This window comes from Aquarana catesbeiana, linkage group LG02 (genome assembly GCF_042186555.1).
Source record: "Aquarana catesbeiana isolate 2022-GZ linkage group LG02, ASM4218655v1, whole genome shotgun sequence".
In the NCBI taxonomy this organism is placed as follows: Eukaryota; Metazoa; Chordata; class Amphibia; order Anura; family Ranidae; genus Aquarana; species Aquarana catesbeiana.
The window spans coordinates 307,399,720-307,427,052 of NC_133325.1; positions in this window are offsets into that span (position 1 = coordinate 307,399,720).

A 27,333-nucleotide genomic window follows, 5' to 3' on the forward strand; every position below is an offset into this window, starting at 1 on the left:
TGCTAACTAATGAAAGTACAGCACAGGCAGAATGCACACAGACTTATCAGCTCACATTAATTCCAGCAAAATCAACATTTTTGGGGTTTTTGTTTTGCACTTTTCATTTTGCACAAAATGCTTTCAATTGTACATTTACGGTAGCAGACCAAATGGAAGCAATTATGAGAAGTTCATTGTTAGGGTTTACATTTTACATACACTTTAATTTATATATCCAATATAATTATTTTTGCAAAAAATTCCTGGTGCTATTAACCACATCATTGATAAGAAACTGTTTCTCAAGTAAATTATGCATGGAATCTTGCTGAGGATGATTGTCTTCGTTCTAAGGCAAAGGTTTAAGATGTACAGTATGTCACTAGTGAATACAGGCCTTAATACTTCAAGTGTGTTTTTTCCCAAACAGATGAATTACCCTTACAAGGTAGCTTAATTAAAGGAGAAGTACAGCCAAAGCTTGTTTGGCTGTACTTCTCCTGTGGATCACAGGAGTGCAGTTCATTCTGCACTCCTGTGACCCATTTTCAGCAGACAATGGGCTGAAGCCCTCTGTAGGCTGACATCACAGAGCCGGTCCAGGCACGGCAAGATCGCGAGAATGAAGTTGGGATCAGTCTGCATGCCTGCATCGGCACCCGGCTCAGCCTTTCAGCAAGCCATTGAAAGCCTGAGGTGGACGCTCCTGCTCCTTCTACAGCCCAGCGCTTCAGTGAGCGAGGGGGGGGGGGGGCAGAGCAGTGACTGAGAGTCACAAGCTCTCTGCTCAGGGAGCACTGAGAACTAAGCAGTCAGTGATGTTTTATCGCTCGGTTCTCAGTGTTAGAGCTGGTGGGGGACAGATGCAGTAGGTAAGTATGATTCTACAATTTTAAAAAAGTCCATGCTTCTTTTTTAATAGAACTAGCTAAATTCATCAGTCTCTGTCCTCCTATTATCATGTGCACTGGAGCAGAATCTGACTAGTTCAGAATGCTAATCCTATCTCTCCTGACTGTACAGGGGAGTAAAGGAGGCTGATACAGTATCAATGAACCTTCAGGTACTCACAATAGCTACATAGAGTTCCCTTTAACAACCTAGTTTGAAAATGGAATGGGCTGCTTTAAACATAGAGTAGAAAATAAAGGTTTTTGAAATACTTTCAATAAAGACAAATTGTCTATTCTTCACATATTGTGAACTCATTTCTATTGTTTTCTTATTTCAGGTCACAAAGCCATCATTTTTTGCAAAACTGAAATATTATTGTCTGAAGATATAATGCCTTAGCACTTAAAAAAAATCACACTGTATCCAACACCTATAATAAATCACCAGACTACCAGATGGCAAGGAATATTTGAAATAACCCATCATATTGAAGTATTACTTAAACTATTGTTAAGCTACACAAATCAATTGGGGATACTTTTAGCTGGTTTCAAGACATCTAAAATGGATTGTCAATAGTAGTTTGTGTATTGAAGTATGGTTTTTTTTAACTTTTTAACAAGGTCTTAATATAATTTCTTGAGGTACTCTTTGTCTTTCATCAAAAGCATTATATCAATAAAAACAAAAAAAAAAACAACTCAAAGCTCTTTTTTGCTTTTCTTTTCTAACAAAAAAGCTATTATTTTAATGTTCAAAATATAGATTAATGAAGCCTGTACCAACACACAAATTTGCTCTCTTTTGATACTCAAAACCTATGTATAACGACATAATAACTTGCTTATAAGAATCAAATAAATCATGTATGCAGTTTTTGTTTTTTCCTGTGACTAATATATTTTCAAATAAGCATGTCAGCTTCCAAGCTTTATTACAGAAGCTGTCTGCTATGTCCATCCAGGAAAAGCATAGAAGCAAATAACAATGTTCTTGGTCATATATACAGAGAAACGGTTTACTGCACACTTGCTAATTTTGCATTTTTAGCTAGTAAAACAAAGAAAACTGTTTTAAAATAATTTTCTAATGCAAACTCATATATTTTTATAGTATCCATTTATTATCCTCTTGTGACCAAAAGTAATTTTATTATATATCCATGTTGCTTAAATAAATGCATGCCGAATAACTTTTAATTTTCATAGCAATGCCAGTTTTATTTGTAGTTTTCCCCTGGCAGATGTTTCTCTATATTTTTAAACATTTTATTAAGATAAAATATGCTTTCTCTCCTAATAAATATCGACAGTAGTTATATTGGCAGAATTGAAATTTTGTAATTTAATTTAATATTATAAACTAAGAGCCAGAAATAACTGAGCAAATGCATTTTCAGCTTTCAAATTATGCCTGGAAATCAGACTCCTTTGAGACAGGTTTTACACACAGGCCCTGATGTTTAATAAGTACGTGTTTAATAAGTGTGATTTATCTGCAGCTATTATTGATGCTTTTATTGTAGGCAATGCATTTTTTTTCATTATTTTAATTGTATTAGTTTGGAAATTTTGTTTAAAAATCTTTTCCTGACAGACTCCATGGCAGACTACGTGTGGGTTAACCCCGCCTCCTCTCCAATGCTATAGGACCCCATACCCATAAGAGTAAGCTCACCTGCTCAGGACTGCGTTCCTTTTTTGTCCTCCTCCACGGACCATACATCTCGTGTTACTCCTGTGTGACGTCCAGTCAAGAACATTCCTTGGTACAATTGTGCGGTGCATACCTTGGCCCAGCCATGGGCGGGCGAGTGGTTTCATTGGGCTTGTGATACCCCTGTGGTGGAAAGGAGGTAGCCCACGTATACCAGGATAGACGATGGAGTTAATTATCGGCTGGCAAGGTCTGAAGATTATATTACATTTATGGCAGACTGTTTGTGTTTATATTTAAACTCCTTTTTTTCTCCCTTTTGTGTGTTATGGCGTCTGGGGCGCTTCTGCGTTCCAGATCGCCGATTCTCTTCCTGGTCCCTGGCCGCCGTGTCCGTCGGTTTCATTCAAGGATGGTCTTGAAAGAAGGATAGACCAAGATCTCAAGAGAATCTATGGGCTGACTGGGATGGCTTACAAGCCAGCTTTGGCCCTTGCGGCCATGTTCAAGGCCATGGAGGCCTGGACGGAAAATGTGGACTCTGTACTTAGGGGAGTCTCAGTTGATCTGGCCCAGGGCTCGGCAATTCAGGAGCTAAAGCTGGCAGTGGCCTTTCTGGGGGAGGCCTTGATTGACCTAATCCGCCTGTTGGCCCGATTGATGCTGTCCTCGGTTACAGCCAAACGGGCCTTGTGGTTGCGCCCCTGGCTTGCCGACCCAGCATCCAAGCAAGCCTGGTGTAGGATCCCCTTAAAGGGGCCCTCATTATTTGGTAACAGGCTAGATAGCGCCATAACTCGGGCTACGGGGGGGAAGTCGGGTTTCCTGCCCCAGGACAGGCATCTGTCCGGTCAGAAGAGGCCCCAGCGAAGACGCAGTACTGAGCGTTCAAGAGAAGCACGCTCCTACAAACCTGGACGGGATTTCAGGAGAAATTGGAATAGAGGGCAGTCTTCTTTCAAGAGATCCATAAAAAGACATGCACCCGGTGGGCGTGAGCCAGCTAAAGCCTTTTGAGATTGGGCCTGCTGGTCGGGTGGGGGCCTGTCTGCTTCTTTTCCGGCACACCTGGGTGGCCTCAATCTCGGATTTCTGGACCATCAGGACGGTCTCTTCAGGCCACACATGGTCCTTCATCAGTATTCCCCCCCTCCAGACCAATCTCTACCCTTCTACCACGATCGGAGGAAAAGAAGCAGGTGTTGCTATCCTATGTGAATTCGCTGGAATCTCAGGGAGCGGTGGTGCCTGTTCCGAAGGAAGAAGAATTCAAGGGTGTGTACTCCCCCCTTTTCCTTGTGCAAAAGAAAAATGGCTCATGGCGATCGGTGATAGACTTAACCTATCTAAACAAATTCATAAAGTACGAGAGATTCAAGATGGAGACCTTGTCTACCATTCAGAAAGCAGTACAACCAGGCGATTGGCTGATCTCAATCGACCTAAAGGATGCGTACTTTCACGTGCCTGTGGCAGAGGCTCTACACAAATATCTTCGTTTCCAAGTTGAACAAAAGCACCTGTAGTTCATTTGCCTCCCATTCGGTCTGATAACCTCGCCTCGCGTTTTCTCCAAAGTCCTTCTGGCCGTAGTGGCTCTCATCAGAGTAAAAGGGGTACACCTATACCACTAGTTCGACGATCTCCTGGTGTTATCCCAAGACAGAGGACAACTGTTAGTCCACAGAGAGTTGGTTATCTCTACTCTAACCAATTTTTGTTGGCTCATAAATCAAGAGAAGAGCCATCTAGATCCGGTCCATGTCTGGTATACTTGGGAGCCTAATTCGATACGGTGGAAGGCACCATCTCCCTTCCAGTAGAGAAGATTCCGGTCATTCGGGAAAGAATCTCGCGGGCCTTGGGTCCCTCACACCTGAAGGCATCACAATGCCTAAAAATTGTAGGAACGATGGTCTCTACGACCCCCATGGTCAAATGGGCACTATGGAGGTTACGTCCCTTTCAATCGGGACTTCTCCAGCAATGGAGGTCAGGGGACGTCAATCAACTGATTTACATAACGCCATCGATGAGGAACAGTCTCTTCTGGTGGCTTCAATGCAAAAATCTTCTCACCTGCCACTTCATTGCCCCATCACATGGGTTACGGTCACGTCCGATGCCAGCGGCACAGGCTGGGGAGCCCTTTGCGGGTCAGAACTTGCACAAGGCAGATGGGATGCCCGCCTTCACAACCCGGGCTTGAATTTCCTGGAACTTCGGGCCGCCTGGTGCGCCCTTCAATCCTTCACGCATCTCCTAGTAGGGGAATCGGTGTTACTGAAGATGGACAACACCACAGCAGTCTCCTATGTGAAGAGACAAGGGGGTACTCGGAGCTTCACTCTACTTCAGGAGGTCGAACCTATCATGTTGTGGGCCCAGAAAAATCTAGTCTAGTCTTTATCCCCGGGGCTCAGAACATCCAAGCAGATTTTCTATCCCGCAAATGGTTGGACAACAACGAGTGGTCCCTCCATGCGCAAACATTCAAGTGGATCCAGTCCCTAGGCGTCAATCCCGAAGTGGATCTGTTTGCGTCCCCCTGCAACTTCAAATTAAAGAAGTACTTTACACGAGGCCGCTGCAGCCAGGCCTTCGGAATAGATGCCTTGACAGGCCAGTGGAACTTCAACAGGGCATATGCCTTTCCCCCTCTTCGGATCATCCTCAAGTTCTTGCAGAGGCTCCAAACAGAAGCAGTCGAGGTGGTGACCATAGCGCCTTACTGGCCGAACAGGCCATGGTTTCCCCTCCTGACCCAGCTGAGCTTCCGGGATCCAGTGCCTCTTCCCCTCAGGCCGGACCTTCTGTCTCAAGGGACAGTTCTGCACCATTGTCCAGCAGTACTGAGACTGACGATCTGGTTCTTGAGAGGGAGAGGTTGGAACTTCTCGGGTGCGAGTCAGGGGTAATTTCCACTCTCATGACTTTAAAAAAGATGAGCACAAACAAAGTCTATGGGAGAATATGGGCCAAGTTCGTTGAATTTTCTTCTTCTACTGGCAGACCATGGAGAGACCCTGGAATCCAGGATATACTTAGTTTTCTTCAGTCTGGCCTAGATCTGTCTCTTTCCATCAGCTCCCTCAGAGTTCAAGTCTCAGCTCTGTCGGCCTTCTCTGGAACGCCATGGCCTGTAAACCCTTTAATTCAACAGTTCTTTGGGGGGCAACAAGGCTTAGGCCTCAAAGAAAACCAAGGTTCCCCAAATGGGATCTCCCCTTTGTCCTGGACTCTCTGTCTACTCTCAGTACCACAGGTTCCACTCCATCCTCTATCAAGGAACTCATTCCTATGCTTGGCTCAAACCCGAAAGTCACCTCGGTGTTTCATGAAAACCAAGAAATCGTCTTACCTACGTTCAGGTCCCCGGAGTCTACAGAGGCACATCCTCTAGATGTAGGCCAAATACTGAAGGAATACCTACAAGTTACCTCTTCTTTCAGACGTTCTGATCACCTGTTCGTTTTGCATTCTGGCATGAACAGAGGGAAGCGAGCTTCATCCAAAACAATTGCAGCCTGGATCGTCCAGGCTATTCGACAAGCTTACAGGGCTAAGGGCTTGGCTCCTCCAGAGGAGGTGACGGCACATTCTACCAGGGGCATGGTGGCCTCTTGGGCAGCAGCTCGACATGTAGCTCCTGATATCATCTGCAAAGCAGCCTCATGGGCCTCAATCAATACCTTTATGTCACATTATTGCATAGAGCCTGCTTCTCTTTCCTCTGTGAGCTTTGGTTTAAAAATCCTGTCAGTTGATGGGGCGAATTATTAATTAAACTTTTTTTTGTTCAGCATACCCTCCCGTGTGGTTTGGCTAGTTATCTCCCACACGTAGTCTGCCATGGAGTCTGTCAGGAAAACGGAAAATTTATTATCAAATACTTACCGTAATTTTCCTTTCCTGATGGATGGGTCTAGAGTCGGCTAATTACGGAACGCAGTGCTCAGCAGGTGAGCTTACTCTTATGGGTATGGGGTCCTATAGCATTGGAGAGGAGGCGGGGTTAACACATATGTAGTCTGCCATGGAGTCCATCAGGAAAGGAAAATTACTGTAAGTATTTGATAATAAATTTTCCGTTTTCTATATACTGTTTATGCAGTATGTGCTGGTGCCGAAGCATGTCTGCATTTTCACAAGCTTAAATTTAGAACAATTAATAGAATGTAGTATAGTTGTTTTGTACATATATTTTGTCTTTGCTTATCATGGTCGCAATTAACAAAAAAAAAAGTAAAAAATAAATAAATAAATACAAATAATATGTAGTCTTCTATTCAGCCAGCAAGTGGAGCACTGGACACCTTTTGCACATGTTTTCCTTTGTCCCTTGTAGAAAGCCTGATGTTTACAGAGATCATAGATGCAGGGAGTAACTCTGTAGCTGTTTTTGCTGTGCTATCTTTTTAGTGTACATCAGGCCATCTTCCAGTTATTGCATATGAGTAACAGTTGGTTACATCTACACATATAGTATTGTATGTGATTCTTCAGCACTGGCCTTTTTACCTGAAAATCCACCAATATGATCACTACCACTCTATGCACAGCACATAGCATAATGGCAACAAAATGGTTCATATCATGTGACAGTCTATTCCATATATCTACACATAGCAGGATAATGCATTGCTAGGAGACACGTGGCAACTGCAAGTTGTCCAAACATTTCTGTTCAAATAACACCACCTTATTTTACACATGATAAAATTAACATTAAGTCATATGGAGATTTTCCAAGATGTTAGAAAATCCCTGTATAAAATACCAAACTGAAATGTAGGTTATCATCAACATTACATGGCCCAACATTCTTCAGAGTATCACAATCATTGCTTGAATCAGCTGAATAGCTTGCAATCACTTTGCTATATATGGGCACAATTAGGGTTTGAAATTTAAACCCATGCTTACTGCAGCTATAGGCATACATTAGATGAATGCAACTGTTTTGGTATACTGAAATTCTAAAATGTGAAGCAAATCATACTTAGCCATTTTGTAGAGACAACAGTGGTTAGGATAGAAGGAAGTGATATTTATCCAAAAGGCAGGCTGAGGCTGAGATTCAATAAAATGTGATGCATTTAAATCATCTACTGAGTACAGGGTCATGGAGAATCAGTCCTCACAGAGAGATCTACAGATAGAAAGTTTTTGTGTGTGTGCACCAAGGGTTCTTCTATTTATGCCCATTTGAAAGGTAAGCTCCACGCCATAACAGGACACAGCTTCCCCTCCATTTAATTGTTTTATGGCAGAGAAAAGGTTACAAGGGACAGCTGAATGACAGATGGCGGGGAGTAATTTTGGAAAGGGGCACACCTTAACATTCAAATGGACAGATATTGGGGCTTTTTGTGCAGTGCTCGTCTATGATCATAGGAGTCTCCAAGCACGTAACCTCCAAGCCCATAACCCAAGCACATAATTCTCCAACACACACAGTCTCCAAGCACCATGGTTTCTGTAATTTGACGACAATCCACATTTTCATCCATGTACTCCAAACAATTACCACCTGTCCCAGACTTTATGGTATTATGGCAATTGAACTCGTGCAATGAGAATAGGTGGCTTCACAAACTTTTATAACCCCCACAGTGTTGTTGGACAGTGATCACCTGCCTTATCAGATTCCATGGTGATTGGTTTAGACTGACTGAGCTACACGTGTGTATATATTGTGACAAAAAGCCAGGAAAATCTTTGGGTTGTGTCCAAGATGGGAGATACATTTGTCCAGGTTTATGCTGTACACTGATTGCTTTTGGGTTTCTGCTGGGTAGTGAGCTTGTTTGAGGCTCCATGAGGGTTAACAAGTTCAGGTGTAACAGATGAAGCACTCAGGGCTCTATAAAACTCCCAGGTTGCTTCAACAAGGGGCTCCACCCTGGAACCAGATTCCTGCGTAGGACTGGGGAGCAGCGTCTTCTGAGTGGTGAGATTAAGTCTGTATGACTAAAAGACTGTTTTTCTGTGTGTCAGGCAGGTTTTTGGGCAACTGTAGGCTGTTCCAGACCAGATAGATAGGTTCCTGTGTTTTGCAGTTAGACACCCAAAGTGGCAAGGGTTTATTTTCTGTTTTGTTTTATTTTTGCTGTTTTTTAAACCTGTACTTGTAACCACAGACTTGGAAATAAACCACTGTTTTGTTTTTACAAAGATTCTGCTGTCTGTCCATGCCTACTTCACTGTGCTGTGACCCATCCTGCACACCCTGCTACTGAGCTAACCCTTACACATGGTGGAGGTTTGTGGGACAGATGAAGTAAGGCCAGCATGGAGGAAATACTGAGACAGCTGGCTCTAGCAAATGCAAATCAACAGCAGGGAAATGCAGGTTTGCAACAGAGCGTAGCAGCCCAGCAACAAGCCCTAGAATAAACAGAGGCCCGCCATAGGGAATTACTGACACAGCAGGAACAGAGACACCTGCAGCAAATTGAGGCCATCATGAAACAGCTTCAGCAAAGGCAGCAGACCGAGGCTGGGAGTCACAAATGACCTTATCCACTTGAACAGGAAATGGCTGCAGCCAGAAACTCTATCCGGACAAAAAATTGTGGAGCGGGTAATCATGGACAAATTTCTGATGTCTCTCCCTACCATATAGCAGAAATGGGTGAGCCACGGAGATCCGGAAACAGCAGACAAACTTGTAGACCTTGTGGAAAGTTAATTTGTTACTGTTGCCGGGAAGAGGGACATGTAGCTGCAGTTTGCCCAGCTATTGATGAACCAATGCACTGTGACTTTCTTACAGAGAGACGGTAGTCCCTATTTTCAACTACATGCACTTCAGTAAAGGGAAATGCGAAACCTTTATGCAAAATGTGTTTAGATGGTAAAAATGTTGCTGTATTGCTGGATTCAGGTAGCCTTGTTACCTTGGTAAAAACTGAACTGGTGGTGGGAAAAACCTTGCACCCTAGGAAAATGGCGTTCATTTGTGTACATGTGGACACTCGAGAGTATCCGGTGACTATGGTATCCTTTGAAACCTCCCTCTGTAACTTGTGTCACCAGGTGGGTTTTGTTCCCCAACTACCACATGACGCCATTGTGGGAAGGGATTTCCCAAAATTCTGGGAGCTCTGGGATTGCCCAGATTCACCATTAAGTGGTTCTTCAGGGCCTGAAGTTTCTACTAAGGAATTCTCTAAGTGTGAGGTTTCTCCTGAGTTTCCCTTGTCAGTCTTAGCAGGGGAAACAACAGGGCCTAGGGAAGAGCCTGCAACCTCAGAAGAGGAACAGCGACCTCTAGTGTTTGATGATCTGGAGGTACACAGAAATTTTTGCCACTGAACAATTAAAGGACCCCACATTACTAAGGGACGGGAGAATGTAATGAAAATAGATGGGGAATTAGTTAACCCCGATGAGAGGATTGCCCTCCCTTACTTCATCATGGAAAGGGACCTGTTATATCTGGTGTCACAGAGGGTAGAGGAAACCATTGAGCAACCGGTGGAGTCCAAACTTTACTGCAAATTGGTCTTAGAACTGGCCCATGGGCACATTCTTGGGGGACATTTGGGAGCTGAAAGACCCGGGAAAGAATCACCCAGAGGTTCTATTGGCCTGGGATCACTAAGGAAGTGGAAATGTACTGTTCCTCCTGTTCAGTGTTTCAGATTTACCCATGACACATTTCCGCAGTCCTTTGGTACCCCTGCCCATCTTTGAGGTCCCTTTTGAGAGGATCGCCATGGATTTGGTTGGCCCCTTGCTGAAGTCTGCTAGAGGACACCAGCACATCTTGGTGATAATGGACTATGCCACCCGTTACCCAGAAGCGATTCCTCTCCGAAACACCTCTGTCAAAACCATTACCAAAGAGCTATTTCAGGTTTACAGCTGTGTGGGCCTTCCTAAATAAGTACTAACTGACCAGGGCACCCTGTTTATGTCTTGAGTAACCAAAGAGCTTTGCAAACTTCTGAAAGTGAACCAATTACGTACTTCAGTGTATCACCCTCAAACAGATGGGCTGGTTGAAAGATTTAACAAAACGTTAAAACAAATGCTGAGAAAGGTGGTTGATAAAGATGGAAAGAATTGGGATTGTCTACTCCCTTATTTGATGTTTGCTATCAGAGAGGTTCCCCAATAGTCCACAGGGTTCTCTCCTTTTTAAGCTACTGTATGGGAGGCACCCACGGGGACTACTGGACATTGCAAGGGAAACATAGGAGAGTGAGAGTTCCCCTCACAGAAATGTGACTGAACATGTGGCAAAAATGCAAAACAGAATTGAGCAAGTGATGCCTATTGTGAAGGAACATTTGGCACAAGCCCAGTTGGCTCAGCAGAGGATTTACAATCGTGGGGACCAGGTCCGTTCTTTTGCACCTGGTGATAGGTTTTTGGTGTTGGTGTCGAAAGTAAATTCCTAGCCAAATGTCAGGGTCCCTATGAAGTGTTGGAAAAAATGGTTAATGTGAATTATAAAATTAGCCAACCAGGTAGACGAAAGCCTGAGCAGATATATCATGTGAATTTGCTAAAACCATGGAAGAATAGGGAATCCTTGGTCGCTGAGACTACCCCACTTTCTGGTCCATCTAACCTGGTCATCCCTGAAGTCGGGATAGTGGAGACTCTGTCCAAAACTCAGCAACAGGAAGCTAGAGAGTTTGTGCTCTCAAATTTTCAGAATTTCCAGGTTGGGTGTCTGGGGTTGAACATGACATTGTCACCGCACCAGGGGAAAGGGTCAAGTTGAAACCTTAGTGAATTCCGGAAGCCCGGCGAGATTCAATTCGCCAAGAAGTAAAAAAAATGCATGAGCTGGGGGGTTATAGAAGAGTCAAATTGTGATTGGTCCAGTCCTATTGTGTTAGTTCCCAAACCAGATGGAAGTTGGCAGTTTTGTAATGACTTTCGCCACTTGAATAAAATCACTAAGTTTGACACCTATCCCATGCCCTGCATAGACAAACTGATTGATTTCAAGGGGGAAGAACACTCTGTCATTTACCTCAGCTGGAAATTCAAGGCCCATGAAGAAAATTACGCCACCATTGAGAAAGAATGTTTAGTGATAAAATGAGATTTAGATTCTCTCCGATACTATCTCTTGGGTAGACAATTTGAACTTGTAACAGATCATGCTTCATTAAAGTGGATGGCACAGAACAAAGAGACCAATAGAAGGATGAATAGTTGGTTCCTTGCCCCTCACTAATTCAGTTTTACAGTGAAACATCGCCCCAGTGTTAGAATGGGAAATGCAGATGCTTTGTCCCGAAGGCACGCGTGCCTGACAACCTGTGTACCCAACCCTAGGGTTGAAACAAGAGGGGGAGGGTATATGACAGGAAGCCAGGAAAACCTTTGGGTTGTGATCAAGATGGGAGATATATTTGTTCAGGTTTATGCTGTACACTGATTACTTTTGGGTTTCTGCTGGGTAGTGAGCCTGTTTGGGGCTCAATGAGGGTTAAAGAGCTCAGGTGTAACAGATGAAGCACCCAGGGCTCTATAAAACTCCCAGGTTGCTTCAACAAGGGGCTCCACCCTGGAACCAGATTTCTGAGTAGGACTGGGGAGCAGCTTATTCTGAGTGGTGAGATTAAGCCTGCAGGACTAAAAGACTCTGTTTTTTTGTGTGTCAGACAGGTTTTTGGGCAGCGGTAGACCGTTACAGACCAGGTTGATAGGTTCCTGTGTTTTGCGATTAGACAGCAGAAGTGGCAAGGGTTTATTTTCTGTTTTGTTTTATTTTTGCTGTTTTTGATACCTGCACTTGTAACCAGACTTGGAAATAAACCACTGTTTTGTTTTCACAAAGATCCTTCTGTCTGTCCGTGCCTACTTCACTGTGCTGTGACTCATCCAGGGGGTCCTGCACACCCTGCTACTGAGCTAATCCCTTAAAGAAAAATGGGATATATATATATATATATATATATATATATATATATATATATATATATATATATATATATACACTGTATTGAGGTATAGGGTATGTACATGACAATTCATAAATAGAGCCAAGTAATCTACTTGAATAAATAGCTAAACATGTTTCACAATGCAGAACAAGTTCAGATGAATTTCACTAACTATTATTAGACATAGCCTTTTCTGTATCTGTCTTCCACAGAAAATGGTGGCTGAGGTTTTGTAGTGATGGAAAACTTTTACCTTTCATTTCCTTTAAACACAAGAAGATGATATCAATAGAGGTGTATTATTGTATGCAAGTGCATAATGTCATTAATGCACTACATTGCTCATATTCTCTGCTATATGTATTCCATGGTCCTTGACTGGTTAAACATCAATTCCTGCTTGGCAAAAAAATGCTTATATCAAAGTTAACCCTTTATTTTTGCAAACAAAGTATGCACTTTTATTTAAAAGTGTGCACATTGCAGTTATGATGCAATTAAGGCACGCTATAAAGTATCCAATGTACAATAATTACAGCTCATCATTTGGGAGTGTACAGTACAGTGTACTGCACACAATGTACAAGTATCCTTTTTTTTTTCACTTTTGACATATAGGGGTTAATTTACTAAAAATGGTAGAATGCTAAATCTGGTGCAGCTGTGCATAGTAGCCAATCAGCTTCTAACTTCAGCTTGTTCCATTAAGCTTTGACAATAAAACCTGGAAGCTGAAGGTTTCTATGCAGACCTGCGCCAGATTTTGCACTCAAAGTAAGGATGTTTTACTCCTCCTACTGTATAACCCACAATACAAAATATAATAAAACCGAGTTGGAAGAGTAAGACCCCATCATTTATTTATAGGGGTTGAACTGGGGACTGGGTGCAGAGATTCTGCCATGGTAAGAAAAGTTGGTTAGTTAACCCAGAAATAGCTGGAGTGTTAGTAGGCAGATGCTTGCCCTAGGAATAGATATTTTTAAAGCTGAAATTGCTTAAGTTTACTTTAAACATTTTAAAATATATATTTTTTTGTTTTTGCTAGCAAACACATTATCATCTCTCATTAATTCTATATTTTTGTGCATGCAGCATTTTTTCTGTACCCATACTTAAAAATATTATGTGTGTAGAAATACAGTCAAATTTATAGTGTTAAAAGACAAGGTGAAAACTTGAGGTACTATAGTGTTATGAAACTATAATTTATCCTTGTGGGACTTGTGGTATAGAAAAAAAGTGAAATTCAATTACTAATTAAGCCATTTTGGTGACAGTATGTCTCAATGATAAATTTTATATGCTTTTCTAAGTTTCCTTGGGCTGAGGCTCTATTCCCATTCCTTACATTTTATGGATTACCAGTCAAATTTGATCACATTTAATTATTGGATTGTTCAACCATTCTCCAACCACTGCACAGCAATGTACCTTGATTCCAGGTTTAAATATTTATTTTTGTATATCCTTTTTTATATCCTATTGCTGTTAAAATTAAAATATTACTTTAATTAAAGTGTATGTTACACAAACATATACTTCAGATAAGTCTGGTGCACCATATACTTATTTAAAAGTTGCATTGCTTCTTTGCATCCTTTGTGTGAAATATTTGGTGACCCAGCCAGTCCCTTTGCTTTCTTATTTCAAAATGAAAATGTTAAACATGGAAGCACATCCACCCCAGTGTGTTCAGTCCTCTTTTTTAAATTATACTTGGGAGCACAGCCTAATGGTACTCCAGTGGTCAGACTTCTTTTGACCCCCCCCGCTGTTTCTCGGTCTCCTGCTGATACATGCAGCTTCCCAGCTCATCATCCAGCTCTGTTCAGGCTGCTGTTGCCACACACCCCCACCCGCCCACTGTCACAAGAAGTCTCCACCCCACCTCCCTAAGCCCTTTATGCAGCTAAGAAAAGAGGCATTGTGGTCACTTAAAAAAAAGGTATTTATAATGTATATTTATATACAGTATATACACAAACATTTTGCTTTGCATTTCTATTTGAAACTGAATAGGTTATTTTACAAGGTAAGGGTTCACATATATGTAGCATCCTCTACCATAGGTAGGTGCTAAAGTGAGGATTTTTGGTAAGGAACTGTCAGTACAGGTAAATTTAAGCAGGCCTATGTTGCAAGCTAGGTCTGTTTGTTTTGATCTTGGGCAGGGAGTGGTTAGTGTAGCAGTGGGTGTGACCACCTGTGCTTTGGTTCTGAGGCACCTCCCCTGCTTCCAGGGAGAATATTCTGGAAGAGGGGAGGGCCTAGAACTGGAGTGGCAGACAGCTCATGTGAGAAGCCCTGACCAATCCCCAACTGGAATTGGCAGGGGGCAGGCCTTCCATATAAGCTGAGATAACAAGCCACTGGGAGGAGTTGTCAGCCAGTTGAAGTGGAGAATGGAGTACTAGACAGCAGCAGGAGGGCACCCCCATCAGAAGGAGGTCCAGGAGAACTGTGAGGGAACTTCACCCTTACACGGTCATGGGTGAAGTCCTCAACTTTAAACAGTCAATGATGAGGAATTCCTGGGGAAGAGGGGCAGGAGAAGCTGTCAGAACGTATGGTCCGGTTAAGTTCTCCATCATGGACTCAGAAAGGTCGGTGAGTATACCACAGTGGAGGGCTGGATGTGGAGACATGCCAGGAAGTCTGTGAGGGAACTTCATCCTTACACGGTCATGGATGAAGTCCTCATCTTTACACGGTCATTGATGAGGAGTCCTGGATCAGAGAAGAGACTGTGGGGAATAGTGTCAAATCGATGTGGTCTGAGGGTGTAGGATTTGCAAGCTGGACTAGCTGGGAACAGTAGTCCACCTTTCAGCACATGCTATTAAACTACTAGGCCTCCTGGGAGAGGTACTGAAGACCTCTGGCCTAGTAGCAGCAACTAATCAGAGTCAGCGTTAGAGACTATTCAAAGTGGGTTCTTTTTCATATAGAAGAGAATGTGACAAGAAACATAATGTGCTACAGCATAACTTTGTGCAGGAGGGAAGGATTCCCAGGAGCAATAGTCTGCAGGAGTTACGCAGAGGAGCAGCAATAACCTGCATGGTGATGCAGGGAAGAGACTGTAGATGTTATACATGTGCATCATTTCTTCAAGGCTCAAACAAAGTTCTAATTTATAATATGACGGCAAAGTAATTTGATCTATGGGCATCCCATATCCCCTTTCCCCCAACCAAGTTATATCCCCCCAATAAACAAAAACAAAACAAAGCAAATGACTGTTCAGTGTCTCGGAAGTGATATATGGAGGTTGGGCAGCAGGGTGATATGGTGGATGTTTGTTACTAGTACTACATGTACTTTAACAATTTCCTATTGCCTATTCCCTAGAAGCAAAATTACATCCCATTGCATTAATTTGTTTTTTAATGACTGCACTGGAGGAACTACCACCATAGAGGTCTATTCAGTGGCTATGAGGCCCGGACAGGCCCCTGAAATGAGAAGCAGTGGCTAAAAAAAGGGCATTTTGCCATCCCACTGATTACTGGCACTGGGGCTGTCACAGACCTAGCCGGGACAGAGGCTGTTGGAGAGGACTGTATGCAAGCCTGTTGCCTTTTGATTATGGGCCCTGGATTTTCAATGGATTCATTCTGCTGGTGTCATCAACCTGTGTTTATGTTAATTGAATGAGCTAATGACATTGTCCTCTATACAATGTAGGAGACGGGACGACTGCTATTGTGTTAATTAACTGTGTGAAGCTCGGGGACCACAAGTCTGGGCGAAAGGTCATGTCTCAGTCACCTAGGCTGTATAAAGGATTAGATAATTAGCTCATGTTAATTAGGTTACATTTGTATTGTTAGAGTAATCTTCTCCTGTGTATATAAGACTGTATTCTGGTTCTGAATAAAGTGAGTTCTTGGTAGCAACAAGTAAGTGTCGCCTTGTTTGTGCTCAGAGAGGTTGGGATATCTGTATACAGACTGGGAGGAAGTGGTATGACGGAAGCACTCAAGCGGAGTGTGGGACGTTCCGTGACAGGGGCAATTTTTTTTCCAACTGCTGACCACTGTTGTACTGATCTCAAGACATTTTTTTCCTGCCACTGACCACTGATGAGGCATATTTCCTCTAACTGTCAATCGACACCTGGGCATTTTTTCCTCCTATTGACCACTGATCCAGCAACATTTTTTTCTCTGGGCACTGATGCTGGGTCATTTTTTTTCCTCTTTCTAACTACTAACCCTGAGGCATTTTTTCCCTTTTCTGACACTGGGGATTTTTTTTCTACCCACTTACTAGGGATGAGCTTTCTGTTCGGGTTGAACATGAGTTTGACTCGAACATTGGCTGTTCACCCGTTCGTCGAAAACCAAACATTATGGGCCATTCCCGCCAAATTCGAGCGGCGCGTAATGGCCCATAATGCACTGCTGGAGCGCAGTGCATTGCTGTATGATGATTGGCCAAAGCATGCACCATGACCTGCATGCTTTGGCCAATCCCAGCACCCTCAGCTAAGAGAGCCATAATTGGCCAAAGGCAGGGTGCCTTTTGCCAATCATGGCTCAGGGGGACTAAGTCCACGCCTCACACTATATAAGGCTGCCTGCACGTTGGCCCAGTGTAGTAGGCAGGCAGGTTATTCAGTTAGCTGCAGTGTATTTAATATATCTATATCTATATCTATATATATATATATATCCAGTTTAGCTATATCTGACTGCAGTCCGTTCCTGGTGTACTGTCTCTAATATACTTCTGGCAGGCAGGTTATTCAGTTAGCTGCAGTGTATTTAATATATATATATATATATATACAGACAGAGATATATATATATATCCACTTACCTAGTTTAGCTATATCTGACTGCAGGCCGTTCCTGGTGTACTTTTTCTAATATACTTCAGGCGGTGTACACAGTACTGTGCACCCATAGTGCAGTTGCTACTACTTTTCTGGTGGTGTACACAGTATACCCATAGTTATTACAATTCTGTTGGTGTACACAGTACCATGCACCCAGTACACCCATGGTTGTTATTACACTTCTGTTGGTGCACTGTACACAGTACTGTGCACCCCTAGTGCAGTTGCTACTACTTTTCTAGTGGTGTACACAATACATACAGTGCACCCATAGTTGTTATTACATTTCTGTTGGTGTACACAGTACCGTGCACCCCTAGTGCAGTTGTTACTACTTTCCTGGTGGTGTACACAGTACACAACACATACAGTGCACCCATAGTTGTTATTACACTTCTGTTGGTGTACACAGTACCGTGCACCCCTAGTGCAGTTGCTACTACTTTTCTGGTGGGGTACACAGTAAACAATACATACAGTGCACCCATAGTTGTTATTACACTTCTGTTGGTGTACACAGTACCGTGCACTCTGTCACCCAGGCTCAGAGTAGTTTGCCTGTCAATGCAGTTGCCAAAGCGGCCTATTCCATTGGCTCCATGTCAACAGTCACTCCTTCCCTAGCCCCACCATCATGCACGGAGGAGTCCTCCGAACTATTTGACCACAGTGTCGGGTACATGCTGCAGGAGGATGCGCAGTGATTTGAAGGCTCCGATGATGGTACCCAGGTTGATGAAGGGAGTAACATGGGCCTAGAGAGAGGGGGTGCCCAAGAAGGTCAAGAAACTGGCAGTCATGTTCCCAGCATATTGCCAAGTTTGCTCCAGTGACGAGGAGGGAGGGGATGATGAGGTCACTGACTCTATTTGGGTGCCTCATAGAAGAGAGGAGGAGGAAGAGGCACATCTCCAATGAGGCAGGATGTCCTCCAGGGGGCAGCCTAAGGGCAGCCACCCTATTGCATCACACTGCAGAGCTAAGCAGGTGCAGGGCGCTGCTGACTCCCCACATATTTTGAAAAGTTCTTGTGTGGGCCTTTTTTGACACGTGTGCAGCAGATCGCACTATTGCTGTTTGCAACATATATCTGAAGCGTATCAAGCATGGCCAAGCATGCTTGGGCACCACATGCTTGACCAGACATATAATGACCTCCCATACAGTCCGTTGGCAACAGCACTTAAAAGACCCACATCAAAGAACAAGGTGGACCTCTCCTTGCTCCTCATCAGCTGGGATCTCCAACCCCACTATACCTCCAGTCCTCTCAGAAACCTGCACTGAGAGGAATGAAGGTATAGAAATAGGTGTCCCAATTACTTGTGGCCAACCTGCTAGCGGTACACCAACATCGGATTTTAGCAGGCAAATTTCCCTACTCGAGTTGCTAAACCATCAAAAGAAAATTCGGTCCCAGCCTTCCACATGCTCAGCATCTGAATGCTAGCTTGGCCAAATTGCTAGCACTGCAACTGCTGCCTTTTCAGCTGGTAGACTCTGCCCCCTTTCGTGAATTTGTGGAATGTGAGGTACCTCAGTGGCAGGTTTCCTAATGCCATTTCTTTCATGGAAGGCCATTCCGGCTCTCTATCAGCATGTGGAAGACATTGTCTTAGCCTTGTTGGACAGGGCTGTCAGCAGTAAGGTACATATGACTGCTGACTCATGGTCCAGCAGGCATGGACAGGGACGTTACCTTTCTTTCACGGCGCACTGGGTAACTCTGCAGGCAGCTGGGAAGGATTCAGGACAGGGTTCAGTTATGTTGGAGCTTGTTCTGCCACCACACCTAGTGGTGATTCTGCCACAGCTCTCTCCTCCACCCCCTCTTCTTCTTCCTCTATGGCCTCTTCCTCTGCAGATTTCTCCTCTGAACCAGCGGTGCTCCATAGGCGTTCAAGGGGCTACACAAGCACTCAGGCAAAAAGATGCCATGCGGTGCTTGAGTTGGTCTGGTTAGGGATCAGGAGCCACACTGGGGCACAGATTTTGTCAGCTGTGCAGGGGCAGACTCAGAGGTGGTTGACGCCACACCAGCTTCAGCCAGGAATGGTTGTATGCCACAATGGCACCAACCTCCTCTCCGCCCTCCGACAGGGACACTTGACCCATGTTCCCTGTTTGGCTCACGTCCAGAAAAATGGTGGTGCAGCGGTTCTTGAGCAGGTACCCTGTAAGAGAAGTCTGGATAACAGATGCGCACCTGCACACAAGCACAGGCACACCAGTGTGTGTAAAAAGGACTTGTATTGGCACATGCACAGGCGTGCACCAATGCGCGCGCACACAGACGCGCGCCGATGCGCGCATGCATACGTGCACGTCTGGGCGCCAAGTAATTTATTTAAACTGAACACTGACACATGAGCCTTGCTGAGTGGTCTTTCAGCTAGTACCTGTTATCTGAATCTGATCTGTTTCAGTGTTCCTGTGTTTGACCCGGCTTGTACCTGAACCTCCTCTTGGACTTCTGCCTGCCTTCCTGTGACCCCGGCTTGTGTTTTGACCCTGTTCCTGCTTCATGCTCCTGTACTGCACTACCCGACTGTGTACCGAACCCGGCCTGTATCCTGTCTTTGATTCTGTCTCATGTTCCGGTACCTGCTCTGCTCGGCTATTGATGACCTCCTGGCTTATTTTCCAACCACGACTTTGCCTGCTGATCCAGCAACATGTTATTCCAGTCCTCAGTGCCTATCCGGTGATCTGCAGCTATCGGGTTCCTGCCAAGTCCTGTCCTGAGCCACCTGCTACATCAGCCCTTGTGCCACTCTGTGTCTTTCATTCCCTGTCATCTCTATCAGGGATGCTAGACAGGAGGTGCAAGAGAAGCCCTCTCTACAGCTCAGTCTCCACCAGGCACTTAAATACATACCCTGAGGCAGGCCAGGAAAGTCTGTGGTCATTTCCGCCAGTCATATAATGGCAGTGCTCGGCTGACTGACATTCAAAGAGAATGCAACCTGCCCAAGAACCGCCTCATTTGTGACATGCCCACCAGGTGGGACTCAATGTTGGCAATGCTGCAGGGGCGGGAGGTCATTATATGTCTGGTCACGCAACAGAGGGCTATCAATGAGTACCTGTGTGAGTATGGCACCAAGACAGAGTCAGGGAAGCTTGGATTTTTTTCACCACACCAGTGGCTACTGCCCTGTCACCATTTGAGGGGGCCACAAGGATGGTGAGCAGTGACAGTGCATACATCAGTGATACTATCTTGTCTTCCTGTTGGATCACATGCTTTGTGGAATAATGGACAGGGCACTTGGGGCAGAACAGCGGGAGGAAGAGGAGGACTTTCTTACCTCTCAAGGCCCCCTTTATCCAGATACTAGTATTCCTGCAGGCCTGCTGATCACACAGGAAGAAGAGGAGGAGGAGGAGGATTGTGTCAGCATGGAGGTGGAGGATAACACTCAGCATCAGCAGCAATCTTCAAGGTATCGTTTGCAGTCCCCAGAAACCCATGGAGCTGTACGTGGCTGGGAGAAGGTGGTTGAGGATCATGTGATCCTTTGTGACCCAGAGCACTCAGGATCGAATGCCTCTGCAAACTTACTCTGCATGGCCTCCTTGATCCTGCAAAGCCTGCGAAAGGACCCTAGGATTTGTGGTATCAAGGAGAGGGATCGTTACTGGCTGTCAACCCTTCTTGATCCACGTTACAAAGGTAAGGTTGCAGAACTTATCCAGCCTTTGCGGAGGGAGCAGAGGGTGAAACATCTTCAGGAGGCCTTGCAGAAAGGTTTGTGCAATGCGTTTCCAGAGCCTGGGAGGTTACAATTTCCTAGTGCTGGACAACGTGTTGCTGAGGCTTCGTTCAGTCACAGAAAGAGCGGTGGAGAAGGTGGCCGTCTGACGAATGCCTTCAGACCATTCTTCAGTCCTCAGCGCCCAGGTCTGATCAGTTCCAGCAACCATCGCCAGCGTCTGAATTACATGGTGCAGGAATATCTAGGGGCAAGATCAGACTTGGAGACCTTTCCACCAGAACATCCACTAGGTTACTGGGTCTTGAGGATGGACCACTGGCCAGAGCTTGCTCAATATGCAATTGAGCTACTGGCCTGTCCTGCAGCCAGCGTTCTTTCTGAACGCACATTAAGTGCTGCTGGAGGCTTTGTAACCGATCACAGAGTGCGCCTGTCCACAGACTTTGTTGATCGGCTCACATTCATAAAAATGAATCAGTCTTGAATCACCAGCTACCAAGCACCTGATGCTGCTGTAACCGAGTGACTATCCTATTATGCTGAGTGACTATCCTATTCCTCCTCAATCTTCATGATGATAGCTTCTAGGAACATTTGCGGTTAAGGGCACCACCACCACTGCCGCACCACTGCCTAAGGCCCAATTTTTATGCCCCTGTTTAACAGGTGCGCATAATTAAATTTTTGATCTAATATTTCACAGCAGGGCCTGTTCCTGCGCTCAACAAAAATATCTGTGAGGCTTTACAGTGTTGTGCCACCACCACCACCGCCCAAGGCCCAATTTTTATGCCCCTGTTTAACAGGGGCACGTAATTATAATTCTTGATATAATATTTCACAGCAGGGCCTGTTCCAGCGCCCACCAAGAGTAACTGTGAGTGCTTACAGTGTTCTGGTATCACCAACACCAAAGGCCCAATTTTCCACAGAATGTATAGGGCAGGCCGTATAGTATATACAGGCGGTCCCCTATTTTCAAACATCGGACTTACAAATGACTCCTACTTAGAAACGGAGCTAGACAACAGGAAGTGAGAGGAAATCTACCCCTAGGAAGGGAAATTCTCTCCTGTAAGAGTTAATATGGGAAAAAGGTGTCTCCACTGATGCTTTATCACCAATCCTTGTTTTCCTAATAACCCAAAATTTTGTAACTCCAATTGTCATTGGAACAGAAAGTGAGGTGAAATCTTCTAAACAGGGGCACAGGACAGCAAAACAAATGTTACAGGGGTGATGATAACCCTTCCCTATATTATCCAAAAAGCTTAAAAATAGATTTTTTGGCTGGAGCTACACTTACAAAATGTACCGGTTCCAAATTACAAACAGATTCAACTTAAGAACAAACCTACAGTCCCTATCTTGTTTGTAACCCGGGGACCGCCTGTATACTGCTGCTGTTCAGAGTATATAGGGCCTTTTTTTTTTTTTTTGGGTGCGGGGTTCCCTTTAATATCCATATCAGACCCAAAGGGCCTGGTAATGGGCTGGGGGGGGGGGGGCAACATTACATTACAGCCGCAAGCAGTTTTAAATTACTTTTATTCCTTTAGAAATTACATTTTGTGCATGGACTGTTCCAAACACGGGAAAAATGCGCCACTTTACATGCATACTATAGTCACCACCCAGGCACAATATTTAAAGGAATATTTAACTTTTATTGTTTCACTTTAAGCATTATTAAAATCACTGCTCCTGAAAAAACGGCCGTATTTAAAACTTTTTTTGCATTGATACATGTCCCCTGGGGCAGGACCTAGCTCCCCAAACACTTTTTATGACAATAACTTGCATATTAGCCTTTAAAATTAGCACTTTAGAATTTTCACGTTTGAGTCCCATAGACTTTAACGGTATTCGCACAAATTTTATGCCTGTTCTTATGTTCTGCCGTGAACCGAACTGGGGAGGGTGTTCGGCTCATCCCTACTACTGACCACTGTTGAGGCATATTTTTCCTCATTTTGACAACTGACCCCATGGCAATTATTCCTATTAGCTATCAATGCAGGGGCATTTTTTCCTTTTTCCTATCACTTATGGGGTATTTTTATGGGGCACAGATGGGTATTTTACATAGTTGCATACAAAAGTACCATTTATTCTTCTTATGTGAGTTGCCAATGTAATAGTGTTTCCCGGTACATTTAATACTGCACTTAGTTTGGCACCCCCAGTGTGTTCTCTTGGTCCTGCAGATATATCCATCCATCCACCCAGTGTCTATCCTGATCTGAGGTTCCATGTTATCATTTGTCTTTTCACCACAATAAATATGTTAATATACTACACTGAGATTGTGCCCTGATGTTCTTCTGTTTGCCTAGAGATACTTCAGTCTCAGAGATGCTGTATCTGGTACATTGAGATTAGCGGGAAGTTATCCTGAATGCTCCAATGCTGTTCTGCATAGACATTTATGTACACACCACACTTATTGAGCCATATACCCCATTACTGCTGTAAACTTTACTTTTTGCTGTGCGCACAGTGATGGTAGTTAAAGTGCTGATTAAAAAAACGAATGCTGATCACAAACCTGGAAACATACTAAAATAATTTGACATGTAAAGGCTTGCTAATTCCTTAAAGTGAGCCGTGCACAAGCTGCAGTTAAAGAGCATTAAAACAACAAAGACTCTAGGTTTTAGTCAATTTCTAACAGCTAACACACTCCTGCTGCTTGTTTACATTAGAAAGCTGACATCACCAAGAGAAAAGATCTAATCCTGCGCTATTCAACCTTGATACCCACTGTTTATTGTTTAACAAGGTTCACAGAGTTCAGCTGCTCTCCTTAGAGGTTGCCAACAAGGTCAGTGCTGCAATCTATATCATAAAACTGGAAAGGGAAAAAACAAGAGAAGCGCTCTCCTTTATGCACTGCTTTGTCTGAATGAAGCTTTAGAATAAACCATTCAATAAGGGATAAGTAACTGCTGTGAGACATTGAGCTGTTTGTAAGTGGCAGCGTGGGCTATTGAGGTCTGCACACATCCAACCTTTCTCTTTCAACAGGCTGTATAGAGAAAAGGGAAAACATAAAAAGAAGCTCCACCTGATTAAAAAATACAAATATACAAGATTTTGTATTTACTTGGCATAATAAAAACTTTAAAATTCATTTAGTTCTGACCATGTTAAGAAAAGCAAGAAAATGTGTACAAAACCAATAAACATATATTTTAAAGTTTCTAAGAGAAAAATAATAAAAATAATGAGATATTTGTTATTTTTGACATTTCAGTTTAGGTGGCTGTAGTTTCAAAATGCAAAGTTACATTAAAAAAAAAAACTTGAATCTACAAAATGATATTTGTTGCAGATAGCTAGATAGATGGATAGTGTCTTTTGCACAAAAAGTAGATCAAGAAACTCAATTTGTCTTGATTTTTGTCTTTGTGCCAGCATTAACACTTTAAGCAGCACTAAAAGCTAATCAGAATCCAATGCTTGCATATGTGTTGACAGAGAATATGCTGTGTTGTGAGTTTGGTGTGGAATCTTAATTGAGATCTCAGTGTTTTATCCCTCAGTGCCTCCAACCATACGGTAATTTTGTGGACCTAGTTCAGAATATCAGTACATATCACAATCCTTTCCTGAGTTTGTTCATTTATGGGGGGTTTTTTTACCAACAGCTTAAAATGGGAAGATGTCTGCCAATATCTCAGTACATCGAGTGGTTCCAGTCACAAGGTCCAGCAAGATGGGAAGTGGTTAAATATCAGCAGACTTCTTGATCGTCTAGGGGTGTATCTGGTGTGTGGGTCTGTGATCCCTTCTCTATGGCCCTCACAACCTTTAAGCTCAAAAAATTATCATAAGCTCAGCCCAGAAGGTTTGGCTCATTCTCCATTGGTTGGGGAATTATGATTTACCTGGTAAATTTAGGTAATATCCTCTTCAGCCACTAGGTGTGTCTGAGGACAGAAGATGTATTCAAAACTTTTTTGTTAAAAGAAAGAATATGTTTTCTTTTATAATGGGTATTTATCTATATTTTTGGGATATGAATATATGTCTTTACTGTTTAGGGACCCCAGCAATTGGTACAAAATATAATACATTTAGTATAAATTTGATTAATTAATATCACACACAATGGATATTTATATGAACAAATACATGACTCCTGTATATCCTATGCAAACCTATTTGTCTTGAGACAACACATGTAATATGGGTATTTTCATATAGACGCGGTCACGGTTTCAATGTCTTTACCACCACGATGGGTATCTAAACACAATTCTTGATTTGTACTATATTAAAATATTACATTTCTACTTTTAGGATCACATATATTTACAATGCCACATGTATACAGGTTTTCGGTGTTTTCTCACAGCTTCTGAAATGAACCTTGAACATTTCAGACACATTTCCATTATTTACTATTCCGATATTGGTGTCTTATTTGTCCTTTTGGTGGACCAAGAAAAAATACCCCCCTGGATGGGACTTTGAAAGACCACCAACACTAGATGAATGTAAAAAAGTTTATTGCACAAATGTTGAAAATATAAACAAATGAACAAATGTAAAAAGACATGTAGCGTCTAATGGTGCATACAACAAACATGGCAGAACACAAAACAAATCAAATGGAATACATGTACATCCATGTATTCCATTTGGTTTGTTTTGTGTTCTGCCATGTTTGTTGTATGCACCATTAGATGCTACGCGTCCTTTTTACATTTGTTCACTTGTTTACATTTTCAATATTTGTGCAATAAACTTCTTTACATTCATCTAGTGTTGGTGGTCTTTCAAAGTCCCACCCAGGGGGTATTTTTTCTTGGTCTGCAAATCAGGGATGGGACCACCACACTTACTTCCTGATATGGTGGAAGCCTCTCTTTTTTCCATTGCCTTTTGGTGTAACATGAACTTCGCATCTCAGTCATTGTCTGAGGGACCGCTTCAGTCAACATTGGGGTTGACTAAGGATATACGTTGACCCTTGGAAACAATGGGGTTATTTATCCACTCCATTTTTATTAATCGAAGGCTTTGTGACTTGGCTTTGGAAACACAAATTTTGTTTGTCAGCTGGTTTCGTGTAAGATGACAATTAGTGTTCATGTTTACTCAGCTTCAATACAGGATTCTGTTTCTTGCTTTTAGCCTTCCAATGGGTCGTATAACTTAGTCAACTATTTCTATTGGGAGGGGACTCAGTTTAAAGTCTAAATGGAAAAATATGATATTTTGATGTGTCTCCGCCATGACAAAATCCCCCTTTGAATTCCAGGTATGTTAGGGAAACGTGCACGAAATTCACTCCATAACATGGTGAGAGTCAGATGTTTGTTGGTAGTCTTTCCTGGTGGGTGGTAACTTGGTGTGCAGTGTATTGAAGATTAAGGTTGCTGGTACCCTCTGCTGATGAGCCTCAACACTGTCAATATGATTCCGGGGGCTTCCTGGATCAGTATGCCCGAGGAAGGTCTCAGTTGAGTGATGAGGCTGGCCCGACCTGGCATGGACATCCATAGTAGACTACCAATGACTTTCCATACAGTGGTTTCCTGGGGCGGTCTCGGTATCGGGTCTCTGTTTCGGAACCCTGGGAAATCGATGGGCCTTTCTTTGATCATCCGGTCACTATTACCTGTGAGTTTCGATGGTGGCAGGGATATCCTTTTGCGTTTATGTATACACTGTTTAAGGAAAATAGACAGTTTGAGTATCACGTAGATATATAAAAAAAAAATTATGTTCTGGTGAGTTAACCCTTTTTATTGACCTTCAAAGTATATGTTGCCGAGGGTTATTCCTCCAGCAACTGTAATTGGGACTTGGGGTGGCAAGCACGTAATTGATTAATGTGCACCCATCTCTCACTGATTTCCCCATTCCGTGGAATATGCAGTTTATATGCCACAGGGGAGATCTTGTCCACAATGTTGAATGGACCTCTCCAGGATGGCAGGAATTTCCGTTCCTTTACCTGGTTTCTCATGAAATTGTAGAGATATACCTTGTCATCAATCTCATACTCCTTCTTTGTAGTTTTAAGGTCATAATATGTTTTAGCGCTAGTTGCAGCTCTTTCAATATTCCTTTAGGCAAATGAGAACGCATATTGTAAATGCTTCCGTAAATCTTCAATATATTGGTGAGTTGTGGTGGTATCGATCAAGTTATGATCAGTGGTGCAGTACAGGAGGTGTTGGGGCAGGACCATCCGCCTTCCAGTCATAAGTTCGAAGGGTAACATTTTTGTGACTGTATTCGCTGCTGCCCTTAATACCATCAGGACAGGAAGCTTTACATCCCAGTCCTTGCCTGTTTCCTTTACAAT